Below are 21,114 nucleotides of genomic sequence, written 5' to 3'. Positions count from 1 at the left end.
TATAAACTGGTGATTTTGATATTTTTCTGCTGGTTAAAAGTGATAGCTGCTTAACTTCTACAAAGAGAGAACCTAATAGATCTTATTTTCCAGAGGCAGCTACTTCACAGAGCAAAACAACTAGATGGCAAGCTGGAGATTCTCAGTTCAGTTTCCCAGAACTATATGAAAATGGAATAATCAAACCCATAAAAATGGTCTAAGAGGAGGAAAGGGATAAGAAAGTGATACAATTAATGTACACTAATGAGAGGTTTTTAAATGTAGATATTGAGGCAGATGATAGGAACTTGCATATAAAGTAAGTGATCCTTTATATTGCAAAGTTGATAGTAACTAGATATGATCTAAATCTCGACTTAACATACATTTTCAACCTTATTAGCTTTTTTTAACTTGGTACTTGTACTTTATGCCCTATTACTGTTATTGCTATAGTTATTTTCTATAGTGATATTTCTCTATGAAACAGTTGAGGTTGGGTTTCAAATAGGATAATCTTTTAAATTACAATTTTATAATTCGGTACTTAAGAATATCAAATCTGATATGAAACCATCATAACCCCAGTTCTTCTAGCTAGCCACTGTGTGACCATAGGCAGGTGATTTAGCCTCTATGTGCCTTACTTTTCACACCACATGAGTTAGATGAGAAAAATATTATTTATCCTGTATAGTTAAGGTCAATAGTAATGAGCCAAGTTCATACAGCAGGAGTAATGAATTCATGTACCATGCTTGAAATAGTTCTCATTGCACAGTAAGTATTCAGTGTTACCTATTATTAGCATGATGAAACAGCATGTTGATGTCAATTTCTTATTTCTCTTTTATTAAAGTGTAAGAATTATTTGGAGAACTTCAACCTATTAATATCTTTCAGGATAGTCTAAGCTTCCACATTTCTGTAATGTATAAGTACATTTCACGATGATGACTTCATTGCTTGTACAATTCTTTGAGTTAGACATTATCGTCCCTGTTTTATTGGTAAGTAAGCCGGCTCAGTAATGTACAAGGACTCCTTCAAGCCCACATAGACATCTCTGAGCTGGGATCTAAACCCAGATTTGCTTTTCCATGCTATGGCTCCTTTCCTCTTTCCATGCTATGGCTCCTTTCCTCTTTCCATGCTATGGCTCCTTTCCTCTGACAGGGTTTTTCCAAAATGCCTCTTTTTGTGTTCACAGGTCTTTCAATTCCAAGTTTACTTAAAGGACTAACCAGATGTCATCCAAGAAATACTAAGTTAGTAATGGGAACCACGTAGTCAGGGAAGGATATTTAAAGGGCACGGGAAGCATAGGTACTTCCTCCCTGAACTATAAAATGTGGCTGGTATACTCAGTCATAGAAATATAAATAGTTCAGCACCCATATAAGGAAGTGTGACTAAGAGCCAAAAGGAGGCAGCTAATGAGCACCAGAAGGAGCACCCATTCCCATAATGAATGTCACAGTCCCATCACTTCCCTAGTTTCATTCAAGTCTCTTCTATTCCTGTGTCATCTCCCGAGGAAAGCCTTCCTTGACCATGCTGTCTCAATTATGTCTTAATCGTGTCTTCTAACCCCTTACTAACCTGTTTTATTTTCATTCAGTCTACTTCATAACCCTCATAAGGGTGGTACCCTACCACTTGAGCCACAGTTCCATTTCTAACTTTTTGGTGGTTGAGTTTATAGACTTATCTGACTCTGAACTGGCTGGCTCTGAACCATGATTCCCAGATCTCAGCCTCTTGAGTAGCTAGAATTACAACATGAGCCACTAGTGACCCCCTGAGTCACTCCATTTTGCTCTTTGCCTGGTCTGTATGGATCTGGTGTAGGAGCCCGGTCAAAACAGTGGCTTTCTGGACCTTTTGTCTAACATGCCCCAAATTTTTACACAGATGTGGCGGAACTCCGTAGAAGCACATAGATATTTTTAGTTGTTATGTATTTGAATACATGCATTGGACTTGTCCAAAGAAAAAAGTGTGCTGATAATGGGAGCTAGCTGCTTGCCATCTACAAGAGAAAAATCTAGAGTATTTTGTGACCTCTCTCCCAACATTATCCCAAGGTCAGAGTTTCTTGTCAGGAGAGCACGAATCTACTTGGCCCTCACATTGGGAACAGTTGCTTAAGGACACAAACCAGTATCAATTCCACATTCACCAAGCAGCCATATGATGAACATATATCCTGTATTTATTTACAGGTCAGGCGAACCAGGAAACATAAATATGTAGGCCACAATACTTATATTGCTATAAGAGTCAATATTTGAATAGTATTAAGGGGCTGTGTGTGTGTGTGTGTGTGTGTGTGTGTGTGTGTGTGTGTTTGCTTGTTAATATTTTCTTCTGTGAGTCTGGCTAAGGGGAATTGTAGACTGCCTTTCCTCTGTATCCCAAGGTGGTGATTATTCCCTGAGGAAAGGCCATCTTATAGGAACTGCCTAGGGGCCTCTTTCCCCATGACACTCTGCTCCAACTTTATCATTGGAGGCCTGTGAATTAGGATTCTTTATTTATTTATTGTCAGTCATGGGACTTGAACTCTGGGCCTGGGTGCTGTCCTTGAGCTCTTCAGCTCAAGACTAGAGTTCTACCACTTGAGCCACAATGTCACGTCAGGTTTCCTGGTGGCTAATTGGAGATGAGTCTCTAGGACTTTCCTGCCTGGGCTGGCTTTGAACCGAGATCCTCAGATCTCAGCCTCCTGAGTAGCTAGGATTATAGGCTCCCAGCCTAGGATTCTTTTTTATTATAGTTTATTGTATTTGAGTAGCAAATTTCCAAGAGGAACATAGAAGATAAATACTGCTAACTGTGTAGGGGATAAGTTGAAATACAGAAGTATTATGATTGGACAGAATCTGTACAATTAAAAAATGTTATAAATATTATTCAATTGCTGCCATTCCAAAATTTTCTTATTAAAAAATCCAAATGCTAGCCTTATCCAGAAAGTTTTAAGCAAGTTTATAATAAAGCTGAACTATTGAAACTTGTTCACTGAATCATTTTTTATTGCAATAATGCTTGGTACATCAGCCTCTAATCTCTTATTTTAATTTCAGAATGTGGGAGATCTTATATATTCATGATATTGCTTTAAAATGTGGGATATGCTCCTAAAATTTTCATTGCTCCCATGGGTTTCTAGGAACTAGTAGTGAAAAGCTATGGTTATAGTTTTATAAAACTAATAAAATAATGGTAGGAATACACCAAGTGAGCCTTTTATGTTGCTTTCAAATGATGCAAAACACCTAATTTTCAAAATGAGTGATGTATGTTTTGCTGTGATAAGAGCTTTAAAGCACACTCCACCTCCCCCAAATGTGATACTGCAGTTTATCAGACCCCAGACATGAGAAGATAAGGGTTCTATGGTCCTGAGTGAATGAACTCACTTATGTGATGAATGGATTAAATTTAATGGGTTTTCTCAAGAATGAATCTGCTGTAAAGGCCAGTTGGGCTAGATTTCTGCAGCTCCCTGTTTATCCACATGTGATGCCCTGTTTGGGCCCTGGGGATTCCTCCAGCACAAAGGTCTTGGACCAGACCTGTAAACCAAAATGAACTTTTTCTTTCAATAACATGTCTCGTCTGCACTATTGTTATTAGTAATGGAAAACCTCACTCAGATAGGGAGAATATACTTAGTGCCAAGCAGATCTAGTGGGTATCTCTTGGTACTACTTTTCCTAAACGGCAAATAGACAAACACTGGAAACCTCATCAAAGAAAGGCATGAAAGAAAGGCAGGAAATCAGTCTCCCCTGGGATAAGGTCTGTGTCAAACCATGGGTGAGCCACGGAAACCAACAAGGTTGCTCTCTGAAGACAAGACTAGACTGTGGAGAGGATAGTGGAGGGAAAAGATGGTCTGTCACAGGCAGCCCCAAGCTCAGCTCCTATGGAAGTAACTATAATGTCTCCTAACCCATCTTATTTCTCCTAGGAAGCAGCTCTAAAGGAATCCTAAGCAGGCTGTTCCAGAAGGTATAGGAAGAAATGGATCTGAGCTGCACAAGGAGATGACTGCTGTGAACTTGCCAATAAGTTACCACGATTCCCCTTCAGCCAATAACTTGCTGCCCCAAGTCTTTGTAATAGTACCTTCTAGAGAGCCCAACCAGCAGCAATCAATATACTGAGACGGAAAAGCTTATTTTTGCTGTTTAGGAAAATACAACTTGAGAATATGTCTAAATTGTTTTTGTATTTTGATGAATACTGATTTCTCTATTTGGATATGCCTATCTCCTGAGAAGTATACATTATGTGCCCCTGCTATTTTTATTTTTTGCTTAAAAAGAAGAGAAGAAAACAAAAAAGAAAAGTCAGCACTCAGACAAATTTACCCTATTGTTTTCTATTCCTGCCACCAAATTCTAGGTCCTGCTTACGAGAACAAAATCTTCCCACTAAGTGACATTTAGAATAGACATCTAAAAATAATGCCTTAGGCCACCAGTGTAAGTTGCAGTTGAACTCTTACTTGTCCGATCTTCAATGTCAACTAGCTGTTTTATTTTTAAAATAGTGTGCCAAGCCAGTTAAGGGTGACTTAGGACTGTAATTCTAGCTACTCAGGAGGCTGAGATCCAGAGGACCATAGTTCAAAGCTAGCCAGTCCACACAGAAAAGTGCAAAGGACTCTATTTCTAAAAATAGCCAGTAAAAAACTGGGCTGAAGATGTAATTCAAGTTGTCAAGTGTCAACCACCAGAAAGCTGAGCAAGTATGAAACTTCCCAAGTTCAAGCTCTGGCACCAGTACAAAAACAAAACTAACAAAAATCAATTGGGTGAATATGCTAGTGCCTTATGTTCCCTTGAATTGAAGGCCTGGCTCAGGTGGTAAAAAATCTTCCTCCACTGTAAGACCCAGAGTTCAAACTCCAAAATGGTCAAGAAAGTCTTGTATATCATTGGTCAAGTAGAAATCAGTAATGTTTACAATCTGCTCTGCTAGACTAGTGAAATTGGTGACTCCTGTCTTTGAATAGATTGTTAAACTCAAGGACAATCCTATAAAAAGTAAAAACCAAAAACCTGGAACCAGATAAGTGCTGATGAAAGACTGTAAAATAGTACTAATTTTCTCCTACAGCACCAAACATTTCTTTAAAATTTTTTTTCATACCGGTTAGTGATAAAAAAAATCATCTTCCAGCCACTGTGTTAGTCCCATTCCATCACTGTAACAAAAGACCTGAGAAAGTCAGCTTAAAGAATTTATTATAGCTCAGAGTGTCAGAGGCTTCAGTCTGTGGCCACTTGGCTCTTGTTTCTGGGCCTCTGAATGAGGCAGAATGTATAGGAGGAAGTGTGTGGAACAGCAAAGCCCCACTCTCTTGGTAGTGACCAGGAGAAAACCAGACCAACTAGGGACCAAATCCCCCTTTACAAGAGCACGCCACCAGTGACCCATGTCTTCTAATTTTCACCATCTCCCAATAACCCATTAAGATCTGTCTGTTAAGCCACCTAAGAATCCATCCAATATCATTGCCCTAGGTAGTAACAGCCATCAACATATAAGCTTTTGGGGAACAGTTAATACACAAACCAGAGCACTTTATTTCTAGAAGTCTTATTTCTCTAATAAAGGTCTCATTCTTCACAATGAGTAAATTCTTCTGATATTCGCAAATACTCTATTCTCATTATCTTTGTATAATAAACAATCAGTTTTCTCTTGCTAATTGCCATTCTCTTTCTAGTGTGTACATGTATGTGAGAGCGGGAGACAGACAGAACTAAATATTGAACTCAGGGTCTTGCCCTTGCTATGCAAGCACTCGTCCATTGAACTACTCTCCACCCAACCCCCAGTTTCAACTTCAGGAATCATCTCTCATTCTAACGAGGTGGTAATGTGAACCCTCTCATACGTCCATTACTTCAGCCTCAAGTGGAAGTATGTAACCCTGGGCAGGTTAAAGGTAAGGTGTCAATGTAAGGTATCAAGAAAGGATGACTACACAAAGGGTGATGTAGTGGTCATGGTTGATGACCCTCCTCAGATGTTTAGTCCAAGTCTGGAAGTTGCTATATGATTGATTAGTCAGATAACAGTTATATAGGAGCAGTATTTAGTATTCTACTCAGTAGATAGTAACACCCTTTACATAAATGTGGCAAATAAAAATAGTGCCAAGAACAGTCAGATATCCTGAAAAAAGTCACCCTCAGTTGAGAGTAGCTGGTCTAGTTACTCCAAATTTCTCTCCAAATTGGCTGATGTGGCATTAAGGGGATATCCACTAGAGGGCTACTGGGGAGATTTCCTCGAGACTGGAAAAGTGAAACTTATCAGCCCTTCTCTTAATGGAAGTAGCTTCTGTATGTGACTACACTGTTACAGCCATTATGACCACGAAGAAATAAGCTTTAATATGAAGCCAAGATGGACAGAGAAATGGTATAATACAAGAATGAAATGTAGCAAATAGAAGAAATGTATATTCTTTATGCATTGATTGATTTGCCTGCATGCACCTAAAGCAATGCCATCTATACTGCCAATTATTTCATGTCTACATACTCAAAACTATGCAGGCTTCCAAATGTGAGTATATTATAGATACTTCTGGATATATCTACATCATATTTATAGTAGATACCACCAAATAAGTATAGAAAAAGCTGCCTCTAACTGCATTGACTACAAATGATTCCATTTTGTAAATGTATTTGAGTTTATGTTTATGTGTATAAATAAACATTTTTCTAATACAAAGAAAATGGTTTAATAATCAATATATCATCTTATATGTGAAATGTTTATGGAATAGACTTCCAAAGAAGAGTCATTAGGTAAAAGTGCATGTGTTTATGTGATTTTCATAGATAGTGTAAAATGCCCTAGACAGAGATTAAACTGATTAGATCTTTCATTAGCAATATGTATGGCTGTACCTACTGCCCCATACTCTGACAAATAAGTAGGTTGTCAAACATTTCTTACTTTAGTAATTTAATGCAATATGGCATTGTAATATTTTAGTTTTGATATATATTTTCCAACAAATGCTAAGTCCCCGGTTTGTGGGGCACAAATGATTACTTGTTTTATGACAAGTAGCCATTTCATATTCTATTCATATCTTTGTCTCATTTTCCTTTCCTTTCCTGCTCTATGTCTTTGTTTGGAAAATGGGCATTTTATTATTTACTTTAGAAACTTTATGTATTAAGGAATTGAATTGCAAATATTGTTCCCATTTAGGGTTTGCCATTTTCCTCAATGTTTGATGGCTTTCCTATTTTAAAAAAATCCTATGTGACTGATTTTAATGATTTAATTTTTAAGTACTTCCAAGTTTATTTTTTACTTTAGAAGCTTTGTCCTGCTCTGAGTGTATATACACAAATGTATGTATGCACAGATATGTATTTAAATCTCTGCTATGCAATAGTGTATTTTTATGTCTTACGTTTATTATTAGAAATTAGTATCTCGTTGTGTTATGCCTATTTTTCTTCTGGCATGTATATTTGTTTTCTCTGTGTGAGCCAGTACAGGGGCTTAAATTCAGGGTTTCATATTCTCCTTGCCTTTTTACTCAAGGCTGGCTCTCTACCACTTAAGTTACACCTCCAATTCCAGTTTTCATTGCTTAATTTGAGATCAAAATCTCATGGACTATTCTGCCCAAACTGGCTTTGAACCTCAGTGCTCAGATCTCAGCCTTCTGAGTAGCTAGGATTATAGGCATGAGCCCAACACCCAGCTTTTATCTAGCCATTTTCTATGGTCGCTTCTGTAATCAATTCTGCACAGCCTTTTTTTTTTTTTTTTTTGTATGTGTGCGCTTGACTGCCCACCCTCTCTTCACATGGGGACTGAAAACTGTTGCACAGTATTAGAGAAGGCACTTCTGTGACCCCATATTCCACTGTGTAGTTTATATAAAGCTTGCTTCTGAGATGAGACTGTCTAGTGTGTTTTTGCTGTGCTCTGTTGGGCATTTTAACTGCTCTGTGGCTCAGTTTCCTTACCTGTAAAATGAAATTAATTAAATGAGTTAATGCTTATAAGGGGTGTATGTGGTACTTGGCACATGGCTAAAGCTCTGTAAGTGCCAGCTGTTAATCATAATTGCCTTGTCAAGATGAGAGAGAAGGAAGAGGAGGAGGTGGAGGAGGAGGAGGAGGAGGGTGGAGCTGTAGCCTTTAGTAGTAGAGAAGGGAAGAGGCTATGGGAAGAGATAGCCTTACTTCACTTCCCACCAACTCTCCTACCTACAGTTTAGCTGCACTCAGCTGTAAGCCAGATGAAAATCCAGTTACCCATACTGGTGACCTCCCAGGGCTGAGTGCATGATGGGACAAAGTAGATCATGCAGTGAAGAGGGGCTGCAGATGGCTTCATGACCTCCTCTGTCTTGCTTGCTCCCAGTTGGTGCTCTGCCATTTGAGCCATGTCTCCAGCCTGTCATTTTGCTGGTTAATTGGAGACAGAGTCTCCAGTTTCACTTTGAACCTCACTCCTCCAGTCTCAGCCTTCTGAGTAAGTAGGATTACAGGCCTGTGAATTCCACTGCAAACTTCTAGTGTGCATTGTTTTAAAGGTACATACCTGTAATTAGTTGTTTAATGCCCACAATGCTTGGGTTTTCCTCCAACTATGCAGCATTGAAGCAATCAAGTCTAGGGCAATAATTCCAATGCTATTAGCACTAGGTAACTTTTGACATGCACACACACACACACACACACACACACACACACACACACACACAGGAGAGACAGAGAAAGAGAGAGAGTTTGTCTATTTCTCCTACAAATTACAAGTGTTTTAGAAATCGAATAAATATTTAAACTCAGTATAAAATAGGTTAGTCAACTGTATTATCACTTCATTAAATTTAGACTTGAAGTAAACTTTTATCTAGATCATAATTAATCACTATTGAATTCCCTGTAAGTCATTTTGGTACTTTCAAACAAGATTAATGCAAAACTTCATGTCCTCCATATTTAATGGTGTTTAATTTGGAGAAATAATTTGCTTTGAGAAAATCTAATTTAGTAAGTTTCCATAAGTTATCATGATTGATTCCGTCTTTATTTTCTGCTCTTCAGCCCCATAAACTGCTGACAGCTTTCTACCTTATTGTAGGACTGTGGATTTCAATGATGTATTATTTTTGTGAGATAATTTATGCATAGTTATTGAAAAGTGGCAAATCTCTAATTCAGTGCATATATTAGACTGAGCAATCAGCTCTGACATGACACAAGTGAGCATTTTCTCATTTTTGCAGTATTTAAAAAAAAACTTTAAAAAATATCTCTAAGGGCTGGGAATAGGGCCTAGTGGCAAGAGTGCTTGCCTCATATACATGAAGCCCTAGGTTCAATTCCTCAGCACCACACATATAGAAAAGGCCAGAAGTGGCGCTGTGGCTCAAGTTGGCAGAGTGCTAGCCTTGAGCAAAAAGAAGCCAGGGACAGTGCTCAGGCCCTGAGTTCAAGCCTCAGGACTGGCAAAATAATATATGTATATATGTGTGTGTGTATATATATATATATATATCTTCAAGTAGTTTTACCAAGGAGTTTCAATTTACCATGTCAATTCATGAGAACAATGCATCTTGATCAATATTACCCTTCTCTCAATCCCCTCCCCATCTACCTCACCCCCACCCATCCTCTCAAGTTAATTGGTTCCATATTCACAAATTGAGTAGTATGATAGCATTTGCCCACCATTACTCTCTCCATTAATCTGCTCCTCTCTCCTTAAGTCTATCCCCTTTTGACAAAACATATTTCAGCTTCCTGGTATTCATTTGATTAAGCTGTAAACTCTTTATTTGTTCAAAGGAGTTACACCATTGTAACCCTCCCCTGCATATACCACACTTTAGTCAGGTTGTTCATATTTATATGCATATGGCCCTGGGCATGTTTTCATATGTTTATAATTTAGACCTAACTTACACGTATGAGAGAACACATGTTCCCTTTGCCCTGCTGAACTTGTGCAGTGTATTTGTTTTTTTACAAAGGGATCATTGCAGCATGCTTCATCACTGTATTACCTCTTGCTAATGGAATGTCTTCATTCTATTTTAGCAGTAGAAAAGCATATGTATTTGTGTACATTTTCATTTTATTCATAGCAGCTTTTCTTATAGATCTTCTAACCTGCCAAATAGAACCAGAAAAGAATGATCTACAAAATAGAAGCTAAGCATAGCAGGGAATCCCAGTTTGAAATTTGCAGGAGTAGCTGGCAAAATGGCAGGGTGGGTATGGAGAAGCTTATTATTTTTTTTTTTTGCCAGTCCTAGGACTTGAAATCAGGGCCTAGGCACGGTTCCTGGGCTTCTTTGAGCCCCAGCATCACTTCTAGTTTTTTTCTTAGTATGTGGTACTGAGGAATTGAGCCCAGGGCTTCATGCATGCTAGGCAAGCACTCTACCACTAAGCCATATTCCCAGCACCTGGAGAAGTATTTGTATAAAGACAAAGCTGCCTGTTGGAAGAAATCACCTTGATTGAAAAACTAAGTTGGAAACAAGGAAATTGAATAGGAAGGAGAGCCTCTGTAGGAGGAGAATAGGCTCTTTGGGCAGCTTTAATGGGTACTGCGCAGCTCATTTTCATAAATCCCCTGAGTAAGTTATCTAGGAACTAGGAGGTAGTGGGTTGTAGGTAAAAATTGACCTTGTTTTGTTTCGCTGAAAATTCTTGGATTCTCCCTAAAGGAGAGAAGGATCCTTCTATGGTATCTTCATGGTGGTACTTGGAGAGAGATGATGGTGATGTAGACACTTCTGAGAGAGAGGGAGACACTGGCAGGCAGAGCAGTGTTCAGACCACTAACTAATGACATGCCTGCTGGAATAGAACCGGAAGCCAATGTTCACTACATGTAATATCTTTAGGAAGCTTGATGCCAGCAATGCCCATCAAGTGATCCTGAGCACCCCCACCCCCACCACTTAGTGTGTGGTTGCTAAATCCGAGTGTTTGTTTAGGCAAGCAGATATCTAAATCACTTCAGGTAATAGATTGCAAAAAGAGAACGAAGTCCTGCAGTTTTGCAGGTGATACCATAGGAGGCTGGCTACTGGATCATCTCACCCATGGTGGTCTTACTTGTACTCGTGAACTAGAGGACACTAGATATGGTTATATAAAGTAATTAGGACCTAAGCTGGGGGCTGCTGTCTCACGCCTGTAATCCTAGCTACTCGGGAGGCTGAGATCTGAGGATTATGGTTCAAAGCCAGCCTGGGTAGGAAAGTCCATGAGACTCTTATCTCCAATAAACCACCAGAAAACCGGAAGTGGAGCTGTGGCTCAACTGATAAGAGTGCTAGCCTTGAGTTGAAGAGCTCAGAGACAGTGCCCAGGCCCAGAGTTCAAGCCCAACAACTGACAAAATAATAATAACAACAACAACAATGATAATAATCAGGACCTAAAGAGATTATGCAGCCAGGCTCTGGTAGCTTACACCTATAATCCTAGCTATTCAGAAGTCTGAGATCTAAGGATTGCAGCCTGAGCAAGTCTTTGAGACTCTCATCTCCCAATTAACCCCCTGCCCCTGACACACACATGCAGGAACTGAAGCTATAGCTCAAGTGACAGAGTGCTAGCCTTGAGCACAAAAGCTCAGGAACAGTACCCAGTCCCTGAGTTCAAGCCCCAGGACCAAGAGATGATGCAATCAGAGCATGTACAGTGCTACGAGGAGATGAGGAATGGCCTTGTAGACATTTCTGTGGTCTACCTCCTTGAAGGTTGTAGACTTCCATGAGAGTACAGAACCATCAACAATCTGGTGGAGGTTGCTATTAAGCTCCAACAATGAAAAAGGTTAATTACACTCTTGGTAGGACTGGAGGATCGACACCACTCAGTATCAAGAAGTACCTGCTGTGGAACGTTTTTGTACATTTATATATATATATGTATATATATATATATATATATATATATGTACTGAGTAAATGCCACAATCACAACTTTCTTTCTTTCTTCTCAGTGGATTTGCATTCACTGTATTTATATTATCAGAAGAGGGGAACGAACTAAGCTCACTTTAGACTTTCAGATGAATAATAGTGACTGTGATGACAGGTTTTTAAGTCATCAACCAAAATGACATGCCAGGAAAATCTTACATAAGGGGGCCTAAGTAAAGAAGACAAATACCTGTATTGTCGCCTGTCCCTCGTTCCTGACTCGAAGATCATTCCGGGTGTCACCATTTGGGGTATTCTTGTCACTATGGTCTCTTGCTCTGTGGATTTCTGTTGCTGTCCTATACCATTCTGGCTACTCAGCGACTCTATTGCTGATGTTCTTGCTACTGAGCAATGAACTGACTTCTGTCCATTGTCTGTCTTAGCATTTTGCCATTCATAGTTTCTGACTACTCTTGACTTTTATTGTCTCATAGCTTCTGATCATTGCCTTTTCTCTGGGTGTTGGTAGCCTTTGTTCTTTTCATTTTATAAATTCTACCCACACAGTAAACTGCTGACTTATTCTATGTGTTGGATACTGAGTTGCAAGAAGGAATAGTGGTATATTGGGCAAAGTTGTTATTACCTCAAATCATCGACTCATCTCTGGACCAAGTTATAGCCAGGGCTAGGGGCTTTGAAGCATTTCGAACCAACTTTAACAACAGTTGTGAGCCGGATGCCTCACACGACAATCCTAGCAAACAAAGAGGCTGAGATCTGAGGAGTGTGGTTTGAAGCCAGTGAGGGCAAGAAAGTTTGTGATACTCTTATTTCCAATTAATGACCAAAAAGCTGAAAGTGGAGCTGTGACTCAAGTGGTAGCTTTGAGCATAAAAGCTCAGGGCCAGTGCCTATGATCTGAGATCAAGCCCTAGGGCTAGCAAAAAAGAAGGGAAGAAAGAGAGAGAGAAAGAATGAAGGAAGAAAGGAAGAAAAGGAGAGAGGAAAGGAGGAAGGGGTAGGGAGGGAGGAAGGGAGGAAGGAAGAAAGAAAGTTGTGATTGTGGCAGGCTCTGTGATGATGATGTGGTGGTGGTGGTGGTGATAATACAGAATGATGACTATGGGCCATACATTATTCTAAGTGCTTTATAATTAATATCTTCAGACTCAAAGTAATATTCCTACTTTACAGATGAGAAAGCTAATGGTTAGCATCAAATAATATCTCCTGGGTCACACAATCATTTAGCAGTAGTACTAGGATTCTACCCAGGAAATCTAACTTTAACAACTGCCTTTTTCCAACTCAACTGAACTTTTTTTTTTGGCCAGTCCTGAGCCTTGAACTCAAGGCCTGAGCACTGTCCCTGGCTTCTTTTTGTTCAAAGCTAGCACTCTACCACTTGAGCCACAGTGCCACTTCTGGCCTTTTCTATATATGTGGTGCTGAGGAATCAAACCCAGGGCTTCATGTATATGAGGCGAGCACTCTTGCCACTAGGCCATATTCCCAGCCCTGCATTTCAACTTTTGAGCATCACTTTTCTATTTTTACTCCTTTTGCTTTTACTGGGGCTTAAACTCTGGGCCTGGACATTGTTCTTCATCTTTTTCACGCAAGGCGGATGTTCTACCACTTAAGCCACAGCTCCACTTCTGTCTTTTTGGTTATTAAGAGGAGATCAGAGTTTCACAGACTTACCTGCCCAAGCTTCAAACCTCGAGCCTCAGATCCTAGCCTCCTCAGTAGCTAGGGTTGCAGGCATGAGCTACTGGCGCGTGGTTCTTGCTTGCTTTTTGTTTCTGAGACAATATTGCTGTGTAACGTAGCCTGGACTAGAACATACTATGTAGCGCAAGCTGGCTTCAAACTGCTTGATTCTCCTGCCTCTACCTCAAGATTGCTGAGATTACAGATGTGTGCCACTGCATAACTAGAGAGATTCTTTTCAATAATCCTGCCAATGAAATGCTTTCTTCCTAAATGAAACAGAAGGAGGTGGTTTTATCATGTTAAGTAAAATTCAATGTTGTATACTATAGCAGACTATCAAGAGCCTAACATGATTCTATTTAGGGACTTCCATTTTTGTTTCTTGTCAAGCTTTAGAAGAGCAGTTATATTACTATCAGATTTTAGAGAGTTCTCCAAACAAATTTATCAGTATGTCCTATTAATTTATTTTAGGAGTTATAGAATGAAGTACTCATAAGTAAACCCAATGTTTTTTCAAAAAAATATATATATGTTACAGATACCAATGTTTAAAATAAGGCAAAAGGATGTTAAGGTTGGGAGGACTATTTTGTTCATCTTTATAGAAAATACTATAATACATGGAATGAACAGTAATGAATGAACATCAAATTACTTGAGATGCCTTAGAGATTCATTATCAATATTCTTGTTGCAATGATTCTTACTGCCTAGAGATAGCAAATGTTTCTGAGAAGAGATATAATTTGTAAGATAAGGAAAGAGATTGGATTGCACTATTCAACTTCATTATTCATTTTGAGGATGACGAGAATGGAATGAAGTGAAGTGAATGGCTTATGCAATCTCAGGCTGCACATTGCTAGTTTTGAATCACCAAGAGACATTTGATTAAATAGCATCACCCATGGTCAGGAAGGCTATTCTTCAGAGAGCAGCTGAACTCATAGCTGGATGAAGTGGCATTCTCACAAAGGCGTCCTGACCTTGGTAGTCTGCTTGACCTCTCCTTTGAGCCTTGCCCTACCCACCCTTGTTGATCTCTTTTCTTGTACTGCTTTCAAACATGCCCCTGCCAGAGCTGAAATGGAGTCCTATCATAAATCAATGTCTAGGAATGGATGCTATAAAATTCCTAATTTATGTGCTTTGTAGTGTGTACTCCCTTGAAAGATATAAAGCCATACAAATAGAGTAACCCAAAGATCGCTGTTAGAAAAGGACCACTTGGCTGAGAAAGGAAGCAACAGAAATCTACAAGATCACTGCATGGGAGTAGGTGCAAGGTGCACTACACAGTGTGAAAAGGACTACTGTAGATAGGTATGCAGGAAGTGGAGAAACTTAGAAACCAAATAGATGCTTGCCTTTCATGTCCAGGCTGATTTAATACAGCGTAGTTATCTTTTCTGCTGGCTATTTGGCAGACATGGCAGTCCATTAATGCAATTTCAGCCCGAATTGGAAAGTATGAAAGAATAGTACTGCTCTTTTGCTTCTTTCCTGGGCCTCTCTTTGCTGGAAGAGTTGTTAGGAACATAAGGATATGTGTAAATGTTAGGCTCTTAGGTAATTCAAGGTTTTGGTTTCAGATCTTACTAGTCTGCTGATGACCCATTACTTTCCCAGTTTAAAGGAAAATGTTCAATTTTGCAAAGAGCTTTTGGTCTTAATACATCTGTCAAGTATTCCAAAATTTATAATATTTATCTAAAGTTCAATTACTCAAGATTTCCACTTCTTTTAAATTTATCACTGGTGATTAAAGCAGAAAACTAGAATAGTGCCTATTTTATGCTGCCACTCCAAACCCACTTGAAAAATTACTTCAGCTCTCCTTGTCTGTGTAATCAATCTTGGAATGGTCTTGGTATACGTACATTGTGGAATATGTCAGCAGAAATCAATTCAAGCGACTTTGGTGTCTCTTGCTAAGCTCCCAGAGGTAGCAGATGATCGCACTTGCCATTTTAATTTGCTTGATGGTATGGAAGGAAACCAGATGGGAAACACATCTTTCCAATTAAACTTTGTAGTGCTTGATTGATATTTATCTGAGCCACTGAATTTTAGATGACAGAGTTGCCTTAACACAAAATTTCAGTCAATTAATTTTCAGGCTGACTTGTAAAATGAAAGATGTGTTTTCTTAGAAAAGTAGACAGGAGTTTAGGGGTGTAGTCAAGGAGTTTTTCCTCTTTTGAGTCCACAAACTCTTGTTTGAGGGAGGGAGTTAGGGTGTCTGCACTGCCTGGAGCTTGAATTCAGGGCCTGGACACTGTCCCTGAGCTTTTTTGCTCAATGTAGCACTCTGTCACTTGAGCCACAGCTCCACTGCTAACATTTTGAAAGTGTATTGGAGATAAGAGTCTTGTGGACTTTCCTGCCTAGGTTGGCTGTGAAATGCAATCCTCAGATCTCAGCGTCCTGAGTAGCTAGGATGACAGGTGTGAGCCACCAGCACCGGGTTCAGAATACTTTTTTTAAATGCCATTTATTTTTGAATATATATGATATAAATTTCCCTATCATTTTAACTGAACTGAACTCTGCCTCTTGAATTAAAAACTATAAATAAATAGGATGGGGATTATGGTTTGAAGTCATTCCTGGCAAGAAAATCTGTAAGACTTTTATGTTCAATTAACTACCAGAAAAAGCCAGAAGTAGTGCTGTGGCTCAAATGGTACACCATTAGCTTTGAGCAAAAGGAGCTAAGGGACAGCACCTGGACCCAGACTTGGAACCCCAGGAAAAAAAAAAAAAGAAAAAAAAAGAGATAGGAATATTTATTTGTTTCTCTGCTGGAAATTGGGCCCAGGGGCATCACATGTTAGGATGTTAGGTACGTGCTCTACCACTGATTTTTACTCCAAGCCCTTTGAAGGGACCATTTTATTTTTTTCTCCACCACTTGAGCCAGAGCTCCACTTGTGGCTTCCTTCAGTAGTTTACTAGAGATGGGTATGACAGGGACTTTCCTGCCTACTATGGTTTCAAACAGTGATCCTCAAATCTCAGCCTCCTGAATAGCTAGGGTTACAGGTGTGAGCCACCAGCACCTTTACTAGGTATTGAAGTCAGAGCCTTGGTCCTGCCAGATAAGCACTTTATGACCTGCGTTATTACCCCCCACATCCAGGGTATTGTTTTGTTTTAAAAATGGCATCTTTATAGCATTTTTCAAATGTGTATATTTATGTGTAATGAAGGTGTGGGAGTTTCCTTCCCTCTAATGATGAGTCCAAATAAACATTGGTAAATCAAGACAGATAATTTGTTATTTATACAATTTGATGAAAGCATCTATTAGAATAAGTTTAACAAGAAGAATAAGATGTTATTGCTTAGGCTTGCAAACAACCCATAACAATTTATTTTTATAATAACTTTGTAAAATATTTTGCCAGAAAGCATTCTATGCTAATAAGAGTGAAAGAAATAGTGTCTTATAGGTAGATTTTAGCAAAACATGCTAATTTTACTGCATTTTATAAAAACCATTCTAAGAAATCTAATAACCAATAGAAATTGTATATGTAGGTATAGATGAACATGTGGTTTTTATTTATTGGCAGTACTAGGGTTTGGACTTAGTGCCCAAGTTTGCTATGTAGGATTTGTACCACTAAACCACTTCTCCAGTCCTGTTTTGTAGTTGTTATTTAATTTTTTGTGTCAATCTTCAGGCTTGAACTCAGGACCTGGGCCCTGTCCCTAGGCTTTTGTGCTCAAGGCTAGTGTTCTAGCACTTGAGACAAGGAAAAAAGAAAATCAAAAGCCCTTAGGCAAACAAAACAAATAAAACAAGGGAAAGGATGGTTATATTTAGCTGTCCAACTTCCAACTATCAATCCCTGGCTACCACCATTTTCCTCTCTGCTTCTTAGACTTCAACTGGCTTGTTGGATCTGTTTCCTTCACTTAGCATAATAAACTCTGATAAATACATTTTTTCAAATACAATAAAGTGTGTAAAATGTGACACAAAGAGTGATAGGCAAAAAAAAAAAAGTGACAGGCAGGAAAAGCCCTTTGATGCAGGACTTCTAGTTCTAAGAATATATCTTCCATAAATTAGCATGCAGGCAAAGTTCTAGCTAAAAGGATAATTACCAAAGCCTTTATAATGTATAACAATTGAAAATAACTCCAATGTCTCTTGGTTCTGGTAATTATACTTTTTTTTTTTTTGCCAGTCCTAGGGCTTGAACTCAAGGGACTAGGTACTGTCCCTGAGCTTCTTTGCTCAAGGCTAGCACTCTACCACTTGAGCCACAGCACTGCTTCCTTCCAGCCTTTGCTGTTTATGTGGTACTGAGGAATCGAACCCAGGGCTTCATGCATGCTAGGCAAGCAGTCTACCACTAAGCCACATTCCCAGCCCACATTTAGGTCTTTGATCCAAATGTTTTATATAGTGTGAGAGAAGGAGGGGTCTACTTTCAGTCGTCTGCATTAGACAACCACTTTTCCCAGTTCCACTTGTTGAAGAAGCTCTATTTTCTCCAGTGTGTTTTTGGCTCCTTTGTCAAAAACTAGACACCTGTAGCAGTATTATTTTATTTCTAGATCTTATGTTCTTTTTTTTTTTTTTTGTCAGTCATAGGCCTTTTTTTTTTTTTGCCAGTCCTGGGCCGTGAACTCAGGACCTAAGCACTGTCCCTGGCTTCCTTTTGCTCAAGGCTAGCACTCTGCCACTTGAGCCACAGCGCCACTTCTGGCCATTTTCTATATATGTGGTACTGGGGAATCCAAACCAGGGCTTCATGTATACAAGGCAAGCTCTCTTGCCACTAGGCCATATTCCAAGCCATAGATCTTCTGTTCTATTCTGTTGGTCTTTGGGTCTGTTTTTGTGTTAGCATCATGCTGTTTCTGTTTTTGTTACTATGGTTCTACAGTATAATTTGAGGTCTATTATTATGATAACTCTTGCATTGCTTTTTTGCTCAGGATTACTTTGCAATGTGGGGGCTTTTATGCTTCTCTATAAAATTTTAGGTTGATTTTTCTATTTCTGTAAAGAATGTCATTAAGAATACCAGAACCAAGAGACAATCAACAGAACCTGCAAAAATCTTCACCAGTCATCCAATGGGTAAAGGATTCATGTCTAGAATGTGCAACCTAACTGATAAGTGAACAAATTAGTAGGGTTCTCAGAAGAAATGCAAATGGTCAATAGATTCATGAAGAAATGTTCATCATCATCAGTCATAAAGGAAAGGAAAATCAAAACTACATTAAGAGTCTGTTGCACCCAAGTCAGAATGGCAATCATGAGCAAAACAAACAATGCTAGTGAGGGTGGGGGGGGCGAGGTGGGGGACAGAGGAAGGAATCCTTATACACTGTTGGTAGAAATGCGAACTAATGCAACTATTATGGAAATCAAAATGGAAATTATTATTGTTTTGCCAGTTCTAGGGCTTGGTCTCAGGGCTTGAGCACTGTCCCTTGCCTCTTTTTTGCTCAAGGCTAGCCCACTATCACTTGAGCCACAGAACCCACTTCCTGCTTTTTCTGTATATGTGGAGCTGAGGAATGGAATCCAGGACTTCATGCATGCTAGGTGGGCATTCTACCACTAAGCCATATTCCCAGCCCGGAAATTCTTTAAAGAACTAAAAAAAAAAAAAAAAAAAAAAAGAAAAGTCTAACTCATCATCCTCTTGTACCATTCTAGGGCACATATTTGAGGTAAATCAGTATATAGTAAATGTACCCACATGCCCACATTTACTGTAGCTTTGTTCACAATAGTCAAACTGTGGGATCAGCTGAAGTACTAAATAACCATTGAATGGGTAAGGAAAAGATGCTAAAAGGATTTACTCAGACATCAAAAAAAACCAAAATTATTTGATTTTCAGGAAAGTGTGTAGGGCATTGGAGATCATCTTACTGAGTGAGATAAGCCAAGTTCAAAAACCAAATATTGCATGTTTTTACTCATTTGAAATATATGTATATATATGCAAATGCATATAAACCTAGATATTCATGCATATGTGGATGTATAATATATGGCATAATATATACATACATATGTGTGTATAATATATATTATGTATGCCCATCAACTGTGTAAATAATCTATTGCCTGGGGCTGGGGATATGGCCTAGTGGCAAGAGTGCTTGCCTCATATACAAGAGGCCCTGGGTTCAATTCCCCAGCACCACATATACAAATAATGGCCAGAAGTGGCGCTGTGGCTCAAGTGGCAGAGTGCTAGCCTTGAGCAAAAAGAAGCCAGGGACAGTGCTCAGGACCTGAGTTCCAAGGGCCAGGACTGGCCAAAAAAAAAAAAAAATAAATCTATTGCCTCTATGTATAAAGATGGCAGAAGGAGGACTAATATAAAGAGTGAATACAGGTAAATATGATATGATAGAAGTACTTTATATGCATTATAAAAATATGAAATTTGTTGGAATCATTTTAAGAAGGATGGGGGAGAGATAGAAGGGTCAGTATGATCACAGTACATTTTATGGGAATGTCAAAAGGAACTCCTTCCTTTATACAGCTAATATATGCTAATAAATCTTTAAAAACTATGCAAATCTTTACAACTACAAATCTTTAAAAACTACTAGTAGATTTGACTTGGTAAATTATTCACATAATAGATTAGGGGAGTTACTAAAATTATGTGTCTAATGACAGTAAAGGAAGTTTACAAAATAATTAAAGAAAGCAAATAACTACTGTATATGACACTGTACCGCTTTAAAAATATTTAAATATAGCTGGGCACCTGTGGCTCATACCTGTAATCCTAGCTACTCAGGAGGCTGAGATCTGAGAATCACGGTTCAAAGCCAGCCGGCAGGAAAGTCCTTGAGACCCTTATCTCCAATTAACCACCAGAAAACCGGAAATCGAGCTGAAGAGCTCAAGGACAGCGCCCAGGTCCTGAGTTCAAGTCCCAAGACTGACCAAAAAAAAATTACGTGCCAAAAGTCTTATATACAATATTAATATATATGTACATGTATCACCTACACATTTACAGTGACTGTTTTGCTTTTTGCCTTATGTATGCATTGTCTTTATTTGATTTTATTACATTATGTGTAATGCTCATACTGTAGAATCAAGCCAAGGTGTTAAAAAAAATAATATGAGCTTTTGTGGGCTAGTACCTATGGAAGGGTTTTAAGCAACGTAGGATCAGATAACAAAATTCACAGCACTTAGTTGCTCAACAAATGGTCGTTTTAGTGACAGGAGTTAAGGAAGGTTGGAAAATGGCAGCTCTGCACGTAGTTGATCCAGGCAACAGGTTTGCATCTGACAAGCCCTACAGTTTTCCAACTTGACATTTCCTGACGAACACAAATGTCTCCTGGCTGCCTCGGTGTCTAACGGGAAAGCACAATGACTATGAGTACTGGAAATCTGCATTTGATTTGCACCTACGTGGAAAAAACAAGTCGGGCTC

This window comes from Perognathus longimembris, chromosome 24 (assembly GCF_023159225.1).
Source record: "Perognathus longimembris pacificus isolate PPM17 chromosome 24, ASM2315922v1, whole genome shotgun sequence".
Lineage (NCBI taxonomy): Eukaryota > Metazoa > Chordata > Mammalia > Rodentia > Heteromyidae > Perognathus > Perognathus longimembris.
The sequence above is the reverse complement of the archived record's forward strand: the minus strand, read 5'-3'. Positions refer to the sequence as shown.